The sequence below is a fragment of the Dasypus novemcinctus genome, chromosome 15 (genome assembly GCF_030445035.2).
Source record: "Dasypus novemcinctus isolate mDasNov1 chromosome 15, mDasNov1.1.hap2, whole genome shotgun sequence".
Taxonomy (NCBI): domain Eukaryota; kingdom Metazoa; phylum Chordata; class Mammalia; order Cingulata; family Dasypodidae; genus Dasypus; species Dasypus novemcinctus.
In genome coordinates this window covers 108,129,126-108,147,173 of record NC_080687.1, presented here as the reverse complement: position 1 = coordinate 108,147,173, position 18,048 = coordinate 108,129,126, and the positions used below count along the sequence as shown (strand labels likewise).

General features: G+C 38.3%; 1 pseudogene; it reads left to right on the top strand.

Moving 5' to 3' along the window:
* Window positions 1-4,538: 4,538 nt before the first annotated feature.
* On the top strand, window positions 4,539-4,672 carry LOC111760560 (small nucleolar RNA SNORA31; annotated as a pseudogene).
* The last annotated feature ends 13,376 nt before the right edge of the window (window positions 4,673-18,048 follow it).

The following is an 18,048-nucleotide window of genomic DNA, read 5'->3' as shown; positions in this document are numbered from 1 at the left end:
CAGTCAAGTAGGGGAGAAAAATATGTAAACTAACAATTTGAATACATTTTGGCAGAACTGTGGAATGCTAAATGTAAGGTTCAGTGGTGGCACCAAGAAAGAAATGACTAGCTTTTATTGCATAGGAGGGATTGTTGGGATGAGTTTTAGAGATAAGTACTTCAGAGACAATGAAGAATGGGGAGAAGAGGGTAGCAATAGTCAGACAAAACCTGGTGATGGCCTGAATCAAATTAGTACCTGCAGGGATAGACAGGAGGAGATACGATGCATACGATGTGGAGGAGGTAGAATAGGCTGACTGAATGGCTAAAGACGTGGGGGGACAAGGAGGAGGGAGACATTTCTTAGGTAGTTTGAAACATGTCCAGTTGAGATCAGGGTAAACATCCCACATGAATCTACTCATATATTAAATTGTAAACTGCTTCCCCACCCTTTCCCTTCTCTTGGGATCTCACCCCATTCTCTGTTTTCTATGGCAGGTGAACTTGTTCTCTCTGCCAAATGAGTCCATCCAGTCTAGATTTGTGCTGACATGTATTAAATTTCCTGTGAAAGTAAGGAACTATTACGTATCTCTCCTTCTTGCTCTCACTCTTGCTCACTTACACACACACACACATGCCATGGACAAGTCCATAGAGACAAATATAGTGTCATTTGTAAAAAACAACAAAACAAAAATATATGGAATGGATATTAATGCTGCAGAAAAACAACCTTGCACTCATAATTCATTGCAGAGAACTATGCAGTGATTACCATTAAGTGTTCTTGAATCCTGGAATGGGGTGTGGGTCTTACTGCAGGTATTTAAATCATTTTACATAGTCCCCTACTTGTAGTAGTTTTCATATTCCTGCCCGCAAATAGTAGTAGAGCTGACTAGATAATTTTCTAAGTTGCTTTTTAATTCTATTATTTTATGCCAAAGCTTAGAAATCTAGAATTTTTGTTTTGTTTTCAGACTTCCCTTTTTTATTGTTCTTTTTTATTTTATTTTTTTCTCCCTTTATTTTTTAAAATGTTACATTAAAAAATTTAAGAGTTCCCCATATACCCACCACCCCCCTCACCCCACTCCTCCCACATCAACAACCTCTTTCATCATCATGAGACATTCATTGCATTTGGCAAATACATTTTGGAGCACTGCTGCACCACATGGATAATGGTTTACATTGTAGTTTACACTCTCTCCCAGTCCACCCAGTGGGCCATGGCAGGACATACAGTGTCCAGCATCTGCCCCTGCAGTACCACCCAGGGCAACTCCAAGTCCTGAAAATGCCCCCACATCATATCTCTTCTTCCCTCTCCCTACCCTCAGCAGCTACTGTGGCCACTTTCTCCACATCAGTCCTACAATTTCTTCCATTACTAATCACAATAGTTCTATAGTAGAATATCAGTAAGTGCACTCTAGTCCATACTCTATTCCTCCATTCTGTGGACCCTGGGATGGTTATTTCCACTCCACCTCTATATCGAGAGGGGGCTTAGATTCCACATGGATGCTGGATGCAATTCTCCTGCTTGCACTTGTAGGCACTCTTGGCTCCCTGGTGTGGTGGATGACCTTCTTCACCTCCCTGTTAGCTGGCCAGGGTAAGTCCAATAAACCAGAGGGTAGGAGTTGCAAGTCTGCTGAGGCTCAGAGCCTGGCTGTCACATGGACAGTCCACAATTTCAGATCTCCTGAGTATACACCAACCACAGGTCCAGTAAAAGCGACAGAAGAGGTATGTGTAGAAATGTCATTTCTGAGTCCAACTCCATCACACTCAGGAACACAAACTCCAAAGTAGGGCCAACTGACATGGCACTGAACTCCAGAGCCATCTGCCAAGACCATAGAACCTGTGGGTCTCTGTAGCTCTCAGGAGAACCAGTACCTGGGGTTGTATCTATGTTGACTGTCTCTGGGATCCTGCTTAGGCATGAGTAAGTGCAACCCCTCTGATGACCTCCCGACTCTTTTTTGGAGACTCATAACCATATAAACTCATTTTTCCTTTCCATTTCCCCCTTTTATTCAAGGTCAAAAAGCAGTTTTTAACACCTGATATTACATGTAGGCTGAGGTATTCTGCTGGTCTGAGTTGAACCTTGTACTCAAGGTCTCTTTCTAGTTACATCATCAGCTGGTGTTTGTAGGAATTCCGTGGCACCAGAGAGGCTTATCCCCAGGAGTCATGCCTCACACTGGGGGGAAGGTAATGCATTTACATGACTTAGAGACTGGCCACATTTGAGCAACATGGAGGCTCTTAAGAGGTAACTCTTAGGCACCCTGCAGCTCTAGGCCTAGTCCATATTTCAGACTCACAGGCTCATAAGCATAGTCATCAGTATCAAGGGCTCATAATGTATAACATAAGATAACTAAAATTTAGAAAATTGTATCATCTAAAATATAAACCATAATGTAAACCCAAATGGAACCATGTTTGAAAGCTATGTTTCAATATCTGTACATCAGCTGCAGTAAATATAATATGAACATACAAAAAGATCATTGCTGGGGAAGGGACAAAGTGTTTGATGTTGGATATGTGGGAGTACCCTATATTGTATATGTGAATGACTGTGATCTAAAACTTTTGTGAAGACAAACTTAATAATTAGAAAAAAAGAAAGGATGTAGACACTGAGGAAGAAATAAAAGAAACTGTCTTGCCACTGTACATACAGTGCAACACCAATTGCTGTGAAGTGCAAAATGTCAAAAACAAAGCTTTTTCATTTTTTCATTTTTTGATATGCCAATTTATTTTTTCTTTATTTAATTTGTCTAAATTAGTATGTATTCTATATCTAACTTTTAAACCCATCACTATATCCCATTTTACTATTAATGGAACTTGGTGATATATTAGGCTTCATTTTTTAAGAAGTTTTGGACCACAGAGAGGTTCATCTATGGTGGGGGCAGAACACTGGTGTGGAGTGTTATTGATGGGGGGGGCACATGGTTGGGAGGGAGTTTTCCAGGGCACATATATAGGGTAATAAAAATGTTTGGATATTTTCATAGTAGTTACAGTTAACAACAACTAAGGGAGTGCTGAGTTCCTAGCCAGGGGAGCTCTATCACAGTCCCCAATGGAACAGCAACAATTCCCCAAGTGCAATGGCAAAGACCAATAAAGAAGGATGTTCCAGATTTCCTTTGATTTCTATTGTGAACTCACTTCTGTTTTCATTTAACATTCACATGTTTCTTTTTATCCATCCCTAATACAAGGAGTGTAATAAAACATACTCTGTAGGTGTTTGAGACCACATATATCAGCCTAGAGAGCTGCCAGAGGCAGGATGAGAGGGAGATATAAAGGGAGGAGAAGCTAAAATCACAAAGCATTATCTTCACCAGAGGCAGAATTGATCAAGTGCCAGATAAAACTAAACTTCAAAAGTCCTGACTCAGAGCAGATGTGGCTCAAGCAGTTGAGTGCCCACATCCCACATGGAAGGCCCCGGGTTCAGTTCCCGGAACCTCCTGCAGACAATGAGCAAAAAAGAACAAATGAGCAAATAGACGAGGGAGCCAACTCAGGGGAGCTGAAGTGGCTCAATGGCTGAGTGCCAGCCTTCCACATATGAGGTTCCAGGTTCCAGGTTCAATCCCTGGTCCTGCTACCTCAAGGGAGAAAAAAACAAAAAAGAAGTCCTGACTTACCTCTGAAATCTCTGTGCTCTTTGATTTCCATAGTGGCAAAGCAAAATGTTGGGTCTGTATATTTGAATCTCATGCAGGAATTCTTCCAACTTCCTTATCCATATCTTCATCTATATCCACATAATTTCTTTCTGTATCAATACCTATCAATATTCAAATCCACTTCTATATCTTCTCACTTTGCTGTTCTCTCATGCCCAGACCTGTTTCAAACCAGGAGGACAAATCAAGTGGACAGAGGAGAAATGGGGGTGACTGCAAGGAAATTTTTGATGACTACAACAAAGTCAATAAGTGTAAACTCTATTTATTCTTACAGCACATTTCTGAGAAAATTTTGAAGAGTTCAAGTCCAAATTCTTTAAAATGCAACAGGAGCAGGTGGAAGGAGCAAAAGAGTTTTCTATCTAAGGGTCCTTAGTTCATAGGACTCCTCAGAGAAGTGGTTGATTATAGGGCTGGGGCAAGAAAAATCTAAATGAAACATCTTGTGGTGCCAGAAAATAAGAATGTCCTGAAAACAAACAAACAACAGCAAAAAGTCCCACCATAATGATAGGACTATGTCAAAAGGATACAGAAGCCAAGTTGAAGGAGTTCACAATGGTGAAAGTTGGAACAATTTAAGCCACAAAATAAATAATCAAAGATTGGATTGTCATCCATAAATCTAAATAAATACTCATGAGTCCATACTTATCAATATAAATAGATAATGATAAATAAATAAAGTAGGGGAGAAGGGACAGCTCTTTCTTAGAGATTACCCAATCAATAAGTGCAGAAAGGAATGAGGGAAATACAAAATCACTATTAGGCAAGCACCACTGTTGCAAGCAAGATTCACAGATAAATGCATCTCTTACAGCCCTGGAGCAGTTCATATCTGCTGCTAAAAGGTTTCTACTACAGATGCAAGAAAAAGAAGGTCCTCATGCTTTCTGTCTGTCTGGTTGTGGCAGCAAGATTGAATGGGGGAATCCAGGAAATTCTAAAAAATGGGGAAGGGAAAATAATCTTTGCAACTCAGAAATAAACTTAAAAACAGGAAAAAAAAATCCACAGGTAGATACTAAAATCCATGGGTGAAAGTTTAAGTGAAAACACGACATTAACATAGAATAAACGTATCTCCTCCAAGAAACGTCATCAATTACAAAGGGAAAAATAGTACCTTTATAGTGGAGAAACCTGACAGATGCCATGTTAACCAAATGATCAAGGTCAACATAACCAAAAATAAGACATTCAACATCATGTATTCTTAACATGCTGCACTGAGACGAGCACTCACCTCTGTGATGTGCTTGACAAAAATGTACAATCTCAATCAAATCATGAGAAAACATGATGCAAACCCAAACTGAGGGCCATTCTACAAAATATCTCACTAGTACTCCTTCCAAAATGATAAGGTCATGAAAGACAAAGACTGAAGAACTCTACCAGATTGGAGGAGACCAAGAGAACACAATAACTAAATGGCAATGGGATTCCAGATTGGATACTGGAACAAAAAAAGGACACTGTGGGGGGGAGGGAGGGGGAGAGAGGGGGAGGGGGGACTAATGAACTTCAAACAAGGTCTGTAGTTTAATAGTATTGATAGTACCAATGTTAATTTTCTGGCCTTGATCCTCAAATTATGGTTATGGAATTGTTAATAGTAGAGGAAGTTGGGTGAAGGGTATACATATACTCTCAGAACAATTTTTACAACTTTCCTATAAGTCTAAAATTATTTAAAATAACAAATTTACTTTTTAAGACCTTGGTTCATGTCTCAGCTCTGGCATTTATTAGCTCTATCACTTTCTGGGCCTCAGTTTCCTTACTAAACATCCTTTCTAGGTGGAATAATCCCTCAGCCTATCGTGGAGAACTATGGATTTGCTTTCTTACTCATAGTGTGTGGCTTCCTTTACTTCAGCCAGTCAAATAACCATAGATCAACAGCCGTTGAAAGGAAGAATCTCAGAAAATAACCATGAAATGATTTTTACAGGTAATTCACCTGCAATTCTACTTTCCAATTTAAGGCAGAAGACAGAGGATTGGAGAATTATTCCTAGCTTGTTGGGGGTCAGAAACTGCTTTACAGATATTAGGCCAAGAGGAAACTTATTGTCCCAAAGGTTTTTCTAAAGAAAGAGCATTTTTAGACCAGAAGAAAACATACAAAAATGCAGTACTATCTGTTAAAGAGTAGTGAAAATATAAGGGGTCATTTTTTCTCAAAGTTTCCTCAATGTTAACATTGTATTTTTAGAATTAAAACTACATGTACCAAAAAAAAATTGTATTTATAGTGGATAAACATGTTCTTGTGGAACTCACCCCCTCTCTAATCCTAGTAACTAAGGAGAATGTCTACAGAATGCTTTGACGGTGAAAAGCGAATCAGTCTGGCAGGGTTCGTTTCCCTTGATAGTCTCCCACACACCCACATATGCATTTCTCTTGACCCCTAAGGACATCCCATGCTCTCTCCTCCCATCAGTATCTGCACCCCTGTTCTCGTTCTTCTATGGGCCCTTCATCCCTGCAGCAACTGGGCAAATAGGTCAAACCTTAATCTGAGCTCAAGAATATCTGAGCAAAGAGGGATCTCCTTTCAAATTCAGCAACATTTTCTGTAGTTGTTGACAATCAGAGGGCCTTGTCCCCCTCACCATTCCACCTTCTTCTCTCATAGGAAGTTATAGGAAGTTGAGGTCTTTTTTTCCCCCTCAAGTTTACTGGCAATTTTCTGTAATCAGACCTCTTTAGAGGGAGCAGATGTGGCTCAAGGTTTGAGCTTCCCACATGGAAGGGCCACGTTCAGTTCCAATGCCCCATGAAAAAAGAAAACAAAAAAACCAACCCAGTGAAGCTGATGTGGCTCAGTGGCCAAGCACTGGCTTCCCACACACAAGGTCCCAGTTTCAATCCCTGGTCTCCAGTGCCTAAAAAAAAAAAGAAAGAAATCTCTGTAGAATACAAATTACCCAGGACACTTTCTAGGATCCCATCTCCAAATGGTTAACTTTTAGAAGAACTAGCAAGATCTTTTCATAGTCCTTATCCTTATGAAGTGTTCACAAACATGTTTCCCAAGGACAGCACATGCTTTCAACATTGCTCAGCATCATTCCACCAGTAGGCAAATTATGTGTTGGTAGTAGTGATGTTAAATCGGTACTTGTCAGGTTACATGGTCCCCTTCAGTTGCCTGGTGCTCGTCTCAGTTGTTTAATGGTAGCCATCTACTCAAAAGTAGTTCCTTTACCACAAGTCCTAGGTTCTACCAGAAATGCCTTTAATCTCTGCCTGGAATTAGTTCCAGATATCTGAAGTTTATCCCTTTCAGCACCGAAACCAAAATGTCATTTGAACTATTCTCTATGAACTTTTTATGTAAGATATTCTTCTGCACATTTAAAATAGGTTCGTTGCATAAAAGTTAATAGTCCTAGGTGAACTCTATTATAAGAAATGTCTCTAAGACAAGGAAATATCATTATTTGATTTTGTCTAAATTCTTCTAGCCCATAGTCCTTTGAATTCTTAGGTCAAATGTTTAGGGTTTTTTTTTTTCCTACTTTTTAAAAATTGAAGCATATACATGAACATACATAAACAATAGTGTAAAGCAAAAGTTGTGAACTTACAAAATAAACATGCTTAACATCATACAGAGGCTCCATTCATCACCCCACCACCACCACCTCGCATGGTTGTGAAACATTTTAAAATTATGCAAAAGCATCATCAAAATTTTACTACTAAGTATAGTCCTTATCTTACATTTGGTCTATTTTTCCCCAAACCCACCATATTATTATTTTAAAATATTTTTATTACAGAGATTATGAACTTAAAAAACAATCATGCACACGTGTAGAATTTCCAAACAACACACCTTTAGCAACACACCACACTGTGGTGGAATATTTGTTATAGATTATGAGACTATTACCACTCACCAGGGTTCATAGAGTACATTTGGCACACTTTTTCCATACCCCCCATTATCAACACAGTACATCTTTGGCATTGATGCAAGAATATTATGGTATTGCTGTTAACCACAGTCCATAGGTCACTCCAGTTATATTCTCCCCATGTTTCTCCACATTGCACCACCCTGCAATAGTGATATACATCTGCTTTAGCTCCCAGAAGGACACTCTTGCATCTGTACCATCAACCACAATTCTTATCCACCTCTGGTTTCACTATTTTATTCAGTCCCTAGATTATTCTGTAGCTTTCTTTCAAATGACATTTACATCCCTAGACTACCCTTTTCAGCCACAATCCCATTTAAAAATCAACTACTACTCCCTATATTGTGTTACCATTCAACTCTATCCATTTCCACCCTTTTACAATCAAGTTAATTAAAACTTGTGTAAATATTAAGCACTGGTAGTCCTTCTTAGCCTTCCTCTTATCTCCTAATAACCTATACTCTAGGTTTTAACTCCATGAGTTTATTCTTCATATTTAGTTCATATTAATGAGACTATGTAATATTTGTTCTTTTGTGTCTGGCCTCTTTCACTTAGCATAGTACCTTCAAGATCCATCCATGTTATCATGTGTCCCAATTTCATTTCTTCTTATTGCAGCATAGTATTCCATTGTATGTATTTACCCCATTCTGTTTATTCATTCATTGGCCAATGGCACTTGGGTTGTTTCCATCTTTTGGCAATTGTGAATAACGCTGCTGTGAACATCAGTGTGCAGATGTCTGCTTGTGTCACAGTTTTCAGTTCTTCTGGATACATTCCTAGTAGAGGAATTGCTGGATCATATGGCAGTTCTATATTTAGCTTCCTAAGAAACTGCCAAACTATCTTCCCTAGAGCTACACTATTTTAAAATCCTACCAACAGTGAAGAAGCTTTATGGTTTTTGCTTCTATATTTAGACCTTTGGTGCATTTTAAGTTAATTTTTGTATAAGGTGTGAGATAGGGGTCCTCTTTCTCTCTTTTGTCTATGCATATCCAGTTCTTCCAGCACCATTTGTTGAATAGGCTATTCTGCCCCAGCTGGGTGGGTTTAATAGGCTTGTCAAAAATGACTTGATCATAGATGTGAGAGTCTGTTTCTGAACCATTAATTCAGTTCCATTGGTCTATGTGTCTATCTTTATGCCAATACCATGCTGTTTTTCAACCACTTTACCTAGGTAATATGATTTAAAGTCTGGAAGTGAGAGTCTTCCAACATCACTTTTCCTTTTTAAGATGTTTCTAGCTATTTGGGGCCCTTTTCTCTTCCAAATAAATTTGATAATTGTGTTTTCCTTTTGCTTAAGAGATGTTGGTGGAATTTTTATTAGGATTGCACTGAATCTGTACATCAGTTTGAGTAGAATTGACATCTTAATGATATTTAGTCTTCCAATCCATGAGCATGGAATGTTCTTCCAATTATTTAGGTCCTTTAAAATTTCCTTTAACAATGCATTGTAATTTTCTGAATACAAGTGCTTTACATCCTTGGTTAAGTTTATGCTTAAATATTTTATTCTTTTGGTTGCTATTGTAAATGGAATTTTTTCCCTGGCTTCCCCCTCAGATTGCATTTGTATTGAAACACCACTGATTTTTGTGTATTGATCTTGTATCCTGACACTCTTCTGAAATTCTTTATTAGCTCTAGCAGCTTTCTTGTAGATTTTTCAGGACTTTCTAGATATAGGACCATATCACCTGTGAATAGCAAAAGTTTTACTTCTTCCTTTCCAATTTGTATGCCTTTTATTTCTTTTTCTTGCCTGATTGCTCTAACTAGAACCTCAAGCACTATATTGAACAACAGTGGTGATAGTGAGCATCCTTGTCTTGTTCCTGATCTCAGTGGGAAAGCTTTCAGTCTTTCACCACTGAGAACAATGTTAGTTGTGGGTTTTTCATAGATGGCATTTATCATGTTGAGAAAGTTTCCTTCAATTCCTATATTCTGAAGTATTTTCATCAAGAAATGATGCTGTATTTTGTCAAATTCCTTGTCTGCATCAATCAATAGGATCATATGATTTTTCTTTGATTTATATATGTGGTAGAGTACACTGATTGATTTTCTTGTGTTAAACCACACTTGCATTCCTGGTATAAAACCCACTTGATCATGATTAATAATTCTTTTAATGTTTGGTTGGATTAGATTAGCAAGTATTTTGTTGAGGATTTTTGCATCCATAGTCATTAAATAAATAGATCTGTAATTTTCTTTTTTCATAATACCTTTAGCTGGCTTTGGTATTAGAATGATATTGCCTTCATAGAATGAGTTTGGTCGTGTTCCTTTTTGTTCAGTTTTTTTGGGAGAGCTTGAGTAGGATTGGTATTAAATCTTCTTTGAATGCTTGGTGGAATTCACATGTGAAACTATCCAGTCCTGGGCTTTTCATTTAGGGGAGTTGTTTGATTTGTTGTGATTGGTTTGTTGAGGTCTTCTATTCTTCTAGTGTCAGTGTAGGTTGTTTGTAAGTTCCTAGGAGTTTTTCCACTTCATCTACATTGTCTAGTTTTTGGATACAGTTTTTCATTGTATCCTCTTATGCTCTCTTTTATTTCAGTAGGGTCCGTAGTAATGTCCCCACTTTCATTTTTTATTTCAGTTATTTGCATCTTCTCTTCTTTTTCTTTGTCAGTCTTGCTAAGGGTTTGTTGATTTTGTTAATCTTCTGAAGGAACCAACTTCTGGTTTTGTTAATTCTTTCTGTTGTTTTTTTGTTTGTTTTAAATTTCATTTATTTCTGCTCTGATCTTTGTTATTTCATTCCTTCTACTTGCTTTAGGGTTAGTTTGCTGTTCTTTTTCTAGTTCCTCCAGCTGTGTAGTTAGGTCATTGGTTTTAGCACTTTCTTCTTTTTTAATATAAGCATTAAGGGCTATAAATTTCCTTCTCAGCACTGCCTTCACTGCATCCCTTAGGGTTTCATATGTTGCTTTCTCATTTTATTTGTCTCAAGATATTTGTTGATTTCTCAAAATTTCTTCTTTGACCCACTGATTATTTAAGAGTATGTTGTTTAATTTCCATATATTAGTGAATTTTTCCTATTACTGCCTCTTGTTGATTTCCAACTTTATTCCATTAGGATCACAGAAAGTGCTTTGTATAATTTTGAAGTTGTTGAATTTATTAAGATCAGCTTCGGGCCCCAACATACAGTCTATCCTGGAGAAAGATTCATGAGCACTTGAAAATAATGTATATCCTGCTGTTCTATATATGTCTGTATGCTGTTCTGTATATGTCTATTAGGTTTAGTCCTTTTATCATATTATTCAAGCCGTCTGTTTCTTTATTGATCTTCTACCAAGATGATCTATCCAATGCTCAGAGTTGTGTATGAAGTCTCCAACTATTATTGTAGAGATATCTATTTCTCTGTTCAGTTTTGCCAGAGTTTGCCTCATGTATCTTGTGGCATTCTGGTTAAGTGCATATACATTTATGATTGTTATTTCTTCCTGATGAATTGCCCCTTTTATTAACATGTAATGTCTTTCCTTATCTCTGATAGCAGTTTTTCTTTTAAAGTCTACTTTGTCTGATATAAGTATAGCCACTCAGCTTTTTTGTTGTTGTTGATGTTGTTACTGCATGTGTGGAATATATTTTTCCGACCTTTCACTTTCAATCTATTGGTATCCTTGGGTCTAAGGTGAATCTCTTGCAGACAGCATACAGATGGTTCATGTTTTCTTATCCATTCTGCAAGTCTGTGTCTTTTGAATGGGGAGTTTAATCCATTAACATTCAATGTTATTACTTTAAAGGCAGTTCTTATTTCTTATTTCACACATTTTGACCTTTGGGTTTTGTCATATTTTATTTTCACCACTCTTTTGACACTTTCAGTTGCTTTGATAGATATAATCTTCATTTCTAAACTCTCTTCCAAGACTCTCTCTCCTGTATTTTCTTTTCAGGCTGTAGCACTTCCTTTAGTATTTCATGCAAAGCCAGTCTCTTTGTTATAAATCCTCTCAGTTTCTGTTTATCTGTGAATATTCAGATAAACTCACCCTCTTTTTTGAAAGATATTCTTGCCAGATATGAGTTTCTTATCTGGCAGTTTTTCTTTTGCAGTATCTTAAATACATCATACTTCTGCCTTATTGCCTCCCTGGTTTCTGATGAGAAATTAGCACTTAATCTTATTCAGTATCCCTTATATGTTATGCATTGCTTTTTCTTGCTGCTTTCAAAATTCTCTATCTTTGGCATTTGACATTCTGATTAGTATATGTCTCAGATTTGGTCTATTCAGATTTATTCAGATGGGAGTACATTGTGCTTCTTGGACATGGATATCAATGTCCTTTAATAGGGTTGGGAAGTTCTCTACCATTATTTCAAATTCCTTCTGCCCCTTTTCCTTTCTCTTCTCCTTCTGGGACACCCATACCATGTATGTTTGCATGTCACTAACTGTGATTTAGTTCCCTGAGAGCCTGTTCAATTTTTTCCAATCTTTTCTTAATTTGTTCTTTTGAATATTCACTTTTGGAGACCATGTCTTCAAGCTTTCTTCTGCCTCCTCAAATCTGCTGTTATATGACAGCTTGAAATTATTTTGTGAACCTCCAAAAAGAGAAATTCTGTTTGTAAACTGATGTTTGTCTGGGTATTATTTTCTTTGATTGAATTAGGTTCAGCTGAGATTTCTTTGATTAAATTATATTAAGATTAGGGCATGACTCGGGGTTGAGTCCCCACCTGCTTGGTGGGCTATATAAATGGACATTCACTCAAGAAAACATAGATAACAGGCACAGGAAGAAAGAGATCTCATAGATACAGCAGAGGAGACAACTTTGAATCTGTATCCCCAGGAAGAGAGATGAACCATTTGCCTGATAGTTTGCAGCTGAGGAGAACAGAGCAGTTGAGCTCAGGAAGCACAGAAAGAAACAAACCCTCTGCTAGCCTGTGCTGAGATTAGAAGAAGCTAGGCCCAGAAGCCTTGAGAGGAAGCAGGAAGGAGAAACTAGGCCTGCCATCTTACTTCAACACATGGCAACTGACTTCAATACCTGGCAACTGACTTCAACACAGGACCTCCTATGGTACTGTGAGTTGGACTCTGTAGGGTCTTGTAACTTTAAGCTTTTACCCCAAATAAATAACCTTTATAAAACCCAACAGATTTATGGTACTTTGCACCAGCACCTCCTTGGCTGACACATACATATGCCTCCAGGGTATTTTAAAATTTCATTTATCGTACCTTTCATTCCCGTAAGATCTGCTGTTTTTCTATGTATGCTTTCAAATTTTTCTTTGTGTTCATCCAATGTCTTCTTAATATCCTTAATCTCTTTAGCCATTTCATTGAATTTATTAAGGAGATTTGTTCAAACATCTATGATTAGTTGTCTCTACTCTTTTATGTCATCTGGAGACTTATCTTTCTCCTTTAACTGGGCCATTTCTTCCTGTTTCTTGGTATGGATTGTAATTTTTTGTTGGTGTCTTGGCATCTGCTTATTAGATGTACTTATTCTGGGTGTAGTTTCTCACTTCAGTTTAGGGCTTCTTGCCTTTTCTCCCTTGCTGGTTGTATAGTAGGAGCCAAGGATGTAGTAGGTGTTGTAAGCTGTGAAAGCTCAAGCTGCCCACATTGTCCCAGAAATGGATGAAACTTCTCCCAACTTTCTCCTCTGCCAGGGGTAGCAACAGAGCCACAGGCTTGTGTAATAATCCAAGTTGTGCAGGCCTAAACTGTCTGTAGTTGCCCAGAAAGACTGATGAAGCTTCACTCCCCTTCATACCCTGCCTGGGTTGGGGATGGAGCTGCAGGCGTGGGCAGCTATCTATGCCATTTGGGTCCAAAATGCCCATAGGTGCCTAGGTAGATTGACATAGCACTGCCTACCCCTCTCTGCCAGGAGTGGGGATGGACCATCTGGAGTAACCAACAATCTAATCCATGTGGGCTGAATACATCCTGGTGGGTGAGGACATACTGTCCCTTCTGCCCTTCATGGGGTGGGAACGGAACCACCAATGCCCAACACTTTAGTCCATGTAGGGTGAAATTGCCTGCCATTGCCCAGAGAGGCTGAGGAAACACCAGTCCCTTCATCCTATGGTGAAGGGAGCAGAGGTTGAGATGGAATCAAAAGTGCTCAACAAGCCAGTTCATGTGGGCTGAAAGCACCTGCAGTTGCCCAGAGAGGCTGAGGAAACACAGCTGCTCTCCTATCCTATTATTAAGGAGATTTGTTCAAACAACTATGATTAGTTGTCTCTACTCTTTTATGTCATCTGGAGACTTATCTTGCTCCTTTAAGTGGGCCATTTCTTCCTGTTTCTTCCTGGTGCAGGATGGATCCCCAGTTGTCCAACTAATCAGTCTGTGCCAGCCAAAAATGCCTGCAGTTACCCAGAGAAGCTGGTACAGTCCCCCCAGCTTCTTCCCTGCCAGAGGTAGGGCTGGAGCCTAGGCTAGGGCTGCAATCTGATCTGGGTAGGATCAGTCCTTAACTTTACTGCAATTGTTAGTCAGCCCTTCTTCCCCTCATGCCTGGGACACAGTTAAAATGGCAGCTACTGCCTCTTTCCAACTTGGACAGGTTCAAACTTTAGCTGTTCTTAGGATTATACTTTAACCAGTCAAGTTTACTAATCAATAACTGAAGTCAGTGACAAACTGTCTCTTTCTTTCCCTTTTATGGGAAATGGAGCTTCTAACTCCAGCCATGGCATGGAGTACTCTACTCATGAATCTTCTCTGCAGATGGGCAGTCTCCTTCTTCCATATACTATCAAGGATATTGCAGGATGCTCTTCTGGTCTCATGGGGCCCCAAAACAGGTGTTTCAGCTAGCTCTGGGTGATTACTGTCTACCATGTAGGATGAGCTGACTCTAGTAGCTCCTTACTCTGCTGCCATCTTGCCCCTCCTCCAGCTTTTTCTTTTCTTCCTCACTGTCAAAGTGTCAGCATACTCACTATCACCAATGTGCCCGACTACATACTTTTCAGCTGCTTTTAATATGATGTAGGTTCAGGAAAACTATGTAGGATCATAAAATGATGTAAAATAAGAGTATACAGGGTGGGAGTAAGGCCTGATAACCTCTCACATTATTTAATATACATGAGCTTTGAGCATGATCCAGAAGATGTGAAAAAAGCTAGAAAGAAAATTGAATGAATCATTGGACTTAATTCTTGAAAGAGTTTCCTTTGAACAGCCAAGTTACAAAAACAGAGGATTATATTGTTCTTTAATTGAGGTATTTAATTGCACAGATCTTCAGCATACAACTTAGTTAATTTTGACAAATGTATACACCTGTGTAATCATTATCATGACACAGAGCATCTTCATCACCTCTGAAAGTTCCACCGTGCCCCTGTCCAGTCAGTGCCTCTCCCTGTATACACCCCATAGCAACCATTTCCTGGTTTCTGTTGTTATGAATTGTATGCCTGCCCTTGAGCTTCACAAAAAGAAATCATACAGTATGGATTCTTCTGTGTCTGGCTTCTTTTGTTTGATATAATGTTTTTGAGATCCAAGTTATTGCATATAGTAATGATTAGTACTTTCTTCCCATTTTCCTTCCTTCTTTCCTCGTGCTCCTCACACACACACACACCTCCTTCCTTCCTTACTCTTTCTTTCTTTTGGAAAATTTCTCCCTAGAGCTCTCTCTGGCCCTGTTCTCCAACTCAATCAAGACCTTATGCACAGTTATCCCAGTACTTACCTTCTCCCTCTTTTGGGAATTCCTTTTGTTTCTCAATTTTGGCTTTTCTGATTCCTGACTTTTTTGTAATCTTCTATTTTGGTTTACTCCTTCATTTTCATTTTTAAAAATATATCCATTAGCTTCTTAAGAAAGAGAAGTAATATAGAAAGCAAAATTTTTGAGACCTTTGTGTCTGAAAATATCTTGATTAATAGTTTAATTTGGTATTGAATACTTCATTGAAAAACATTTGCTCCTACATTTTAAAAGGGCTGTTTTCTTATCTTACTGACTTTAGAGCTGCAGTGGGGAATCTGACTCTGAGTCTAAATCTGCTCCAACACATATTTTTAGCCAACTTCCTTGTTTTGAGTCCTTATCCCTCATCCTCACTCTTCATGGTGGAATTGCTCAGCCTTCCTGGTATTCTCTGAAACAAACCAGTTTCTTCTAATTGGCATTCATTTCTCAGGCCCTTAGGCTCAGCCTTCTTTACTTTGCTAAGTCAATTCCCATTCCTTCACCCAGGGCATGAGATCTGAATGGCACTGCCTGTAAACAGCAATATGATACTGATGTGATATAGTACCATATCAGTGTGGGCTGATGAGTACCAATTGAATATCTGCCCTGCCTCCATCCAACTTCTATAACCCAAAGCTTTGATGACATCTCTTATTTATTCTTGTCTCTCCCATTTTCTTTGTTTTTAGGTGTGAATATTTTTCTTCAATGCCATTTTGGAGGGTTTTCAAGCCTAAGTAGAAATAAACACATTTTGTTCAAAAACTATGCTTAGCACTGACATAAAGATAGACATATAGTCCAACGGAATAGAACTGAGAGTTCAGAAATAAATCCATTCATTTATGGTCAGCTGATTTTGACAGAAATGCCAATTAGAGTAATTGGGAGAAAGAATGGTCTTTTCAACAAATGGTGCTGGGAAAACTGGATATCCACTTGCAAAATAATGAAGTTAAACACCTCCTCATACCATATGCAAAAATTAATTCTAAATAGATCAAGGACCTAAACATAAGAGCTAAAAACCATAATACTCCTAGAAGAAAATATAGGGGAAAACTTCTTAACCTTGGATTTGGTAGTGATTTCTTGGATATGACACCAAAGCACAAGCAAAAAAGAGAATTTTTTAATGAACTTCATCAAAATTCAAAATTTTTCTACATCAAGGGACATCAAGAAAGTGAAAAGACTGTCTGCAGAATGGAAGAAAAAAATTGCTAACCATACATCTGAGAGGGGTTTAATATCCAGAATATATATAGACTGCTTCAACTCAACAACAAAAAGACAACCCAACTTAAAAATGGGCAAAGGACTTGAATAGATATTTATACAAAGAAAATATGCAAACACCAATAGATATGTGAAAAGATATTCAGTGTCACTAGTCATCAGGGAAATACAAATTACAAGCACACTGAGATACCACCTCATACCCTCTAGTATGGCTATAATTTAAAAACAGAAAATAATAAGCATTGGCACGGATGTAGAGAAATAGGAATCCTTATACATTGTTAGTGGCACTGTAAAATGATGTAGCCACTGTGGAAATCATTATGGGGGTTCCTCAGAAAGTTGAAAATAGAATTACCATATGGCCCAGCAATTCTACTTCTTGGTATATATACAAAAGAACTAAGGGAAGAGACTCAAATGGACATTTGTATACCAATGTCTATAGCAGCATTATTTACAATAGCCAAAAGATGGAAATGTCCATCCTCAGATGAATGGATTGAATGTGGTATATACATACAATGGAATATTATAGAGCCATAAAAAGGAATGAAGTTTTGATGCATGCTACAACATGGATGAATCTTGGACACAACATGTTGAGTGAAATAAGCCAGACACAAAAGGACAATATTGTATGATCTAGCTTATATGCAATACCCAGAAGAAGCAAATTTCATAGAGAGAGAGAGTAGATTATAGGTTACCATGCATTGAGGATGGGGGGAAGGGTAAGAGGAGGGGGAATTATTGACTAATGGGTACAGAGTCTCTGTTTGAGGTGATGAAAATTTTGGTGATGGTAGCACAATATTGTAAATGTAATTATTGTTACTGAATTGTGCTCTTGAAAGCTGTTAAAATGGGAAATTTTGAGTTGTGTGTTACTACAAGAAAAGTTTTTTTTTTTAAGCTGTGCATAACAAAACATCTACAAGATGCTCTTTATCTGTCATCCATCACATTTAATCCTTACTCTGACTTCATATGAAAGTATTATTGGCCCCATTTAACATAAGGAAACTGAGACACTGTTGAGATACTTGCTCAGATACTATGAAGCAAAGTTCAAATTAGTTGATCTGGTTCCAAATTCCATGTTTTTACCTCCCAAAGAGCAAGCAACCTTCAAAGTCCAGGAGTGTAATTTCTGTAACCCTGTCTCCATGATAATTTGTTTCCCAAACCTGCCAAGAAGTAAGTGCTCTTTAAAATGGCCCAGCTGTCCACGTGTATCAGAATCTCTTGGCAGTGATTGTTTAAAACGTGGTTTCTTGGGCGCCACGCTAGCTCTAACTGAACGGCCATCTCAAGGGGGCTGGGGATGGGGCTCTGCATTTTAAGCCAATTCCCCGGTGATTATGATTCCAGACATTCTGAG